Below are 2,209 nucleotides of genomic sequence, written 5' to 3'. Positions count from 1 at the left end.
CAATAAAAAAATTACATCTTTAAAAATATGCGCATTACACGGTTCGAATAAATGTAATTTTCTTTACTAAATAATAAAAAATATATATCCTTAAAAAACCCCGTGTATTGTATGAATTGAGTAAATCTAATTTTATATATCAAATAATAAAAAGTTATATCTTAAAAAACCTCATGTGTTACATAGGTCGAGTAAATGTAATTTTATACAGTGAAAATAAAAATATTTAATATATTAATACAAAGTTTGGTTTTCGTGATAAAAATAGATTATTCTGTTGTTGCAAAATTTGTTAACGAAGTCTCAATAAATTTAACCCTTTATTTAAAACTCCGTAAATGTATAAATGGTAAATAACATTAGTTAATTTTATTTTAAGTTTCGTAAAATTTATTTTATACCAAACTAAACAAAACGTTCAAATATAATTAATTCAAATAAATAATATTATAAATGCAGTGGAGATTAAAGTAAATAATAATTATTCATAAGATATTAAACTAATAATATTTAGTAGGAGAGTTATCTATAATATAAGATATTAAATTAAATAGTATTTTGTAAGAGGATTATCTATAATTAATTAGAAGAGATTAGATTAAAATAATAATTATCTATAAGAGCTAACATAATATGATGACAAGTGTTCCTAAAGTGGTTTATTTTATTATAGTAGTTAGATTAGATTAGATTAGATTAGATTCTACAAATTAACGTAAAAAATATCTAGTTATCATCAAAAAAGAATCTTAGATTCAAATCATTACAACATAATATTAATCATAATATTTAAGACTATGGTTAATATCTACTTACAAAAGTGATAATTCTAAGTAATCACCAACTACCTACACGTAGTTTGTTAACCACCATTCATCTTTATCACCAACTACCTACCTATGTGTGAACCACTGAAACCCAAAGGCACCCACCCACCATCCATTTCTACCTAGATGGAGAGAGGGCGGCGTTCTTTCAACAACATCGGGCGGAGACACGATGACTACCGTCCTACTGACAACTACGGGAGAAGATATGAAGACACCACGGGTCGAGAAGATTGCACAAGAGAGGAGCCATGGCGGATCGCAAAATACAAAGGTAGAAGATTGGTTCAGGAAGACAATCAGCAGAAGAAACCCACCAGACAACCCTACGAGACAACAGTCTTTGTTGGCAACCTACCAGACAACTGCTCCAGCTACCTACTTTGGGATGTCTTTGCAGTTTTCGGTACAATGACCGATGCATACGTCCCCAGGAAAAAGGATAAACTCGGTAACACTTTCGGCTTCATTAGATTTACTGGGATTAATGACGCTACCTCATTCCAGAACATGTTGGGCATGGCGGCGATTGATAGGAGGAGAATCTTTGTGAGGTTGGCAAAATTCCAAAAGGTGTTGGATAGAAAGAAACCGGTGGAACAAAGGTATGGTTTGAACAAAGGCAAAGCACCTCAGGCTTGGAGAAACAAGGAGCAGAACCGAAACAATAACAATGATCGTAGTGCCCACAAAAAAGTCTCTGTCGGAATTGCTGACCCAATTACAGATGTAACAAACCAACAGATACCCGACGCGACTACAATAATTCAAAACGCTGTTGTCCCGGAAACATCACTCGAATTGCACTTGCAAGAGGGAGCAGCTTCTAAAGATTGGAGAGAAAGATCATTGATTGGCGTCATCAGGAACCCATACGATCTGAAACGCATAGGAGCTGAACTGGAATCCGTTGATCTAACAGGCTTTACGTTGCAATATCTTGGCGGCCTAAGAATATTACTCACATTCCCCAACTCAGAAAAAGCAAATGAATTCCGCATTAACAAAGAAGGCATCTGGTCGATATGGTTCTCTTCGATAAACCCATGGGAAGGCCAACATCTACCCTTCGAGCGTCTAGCATGGATCTCCATCAAAGGTGTGCCCCTACAACTCTGGGACCCCTACGTCTTCAACCAAATCGGTGGTTTAATTGGGAGGGTCGTCTCACCGTCAACGGCATCACCGTCTGATTTTGACCTCTCGGAAGACCACATTTGTGTACTCACATCATCGGTAGGTCGGATTAATAGCAAACTAACCATCATGTGGGACGGTGTCAAACACTTGATCTGGTTATCGGAGGACAAGCCATACCGGGTACCTGATTTTAGTCTCAACGGATCGACTACGCCGGAAAAATTAACGGAGGAGGAAAACGC

The sequence above is a fragment of the Helianthus annuus genome, chromosome 2 (assembly GCF_002127325.2).
Source record: "Helianthus annuus cultivar XRQ/B chromosome 2, HanXRQr2.0-SUNRISE, whole genome shotgun sequence".
In the NCBI taxonomy this organism is placed as follows: domain Eukaryota; kingdom Viridiplantae; phylum Streptophyta; class Magnoliopsida; order Asterales; family Asteraceae; genus Helianthus; species Helianthus annuus.
This window is presented reverse-complemented; position numbering follows the sequence as displayed.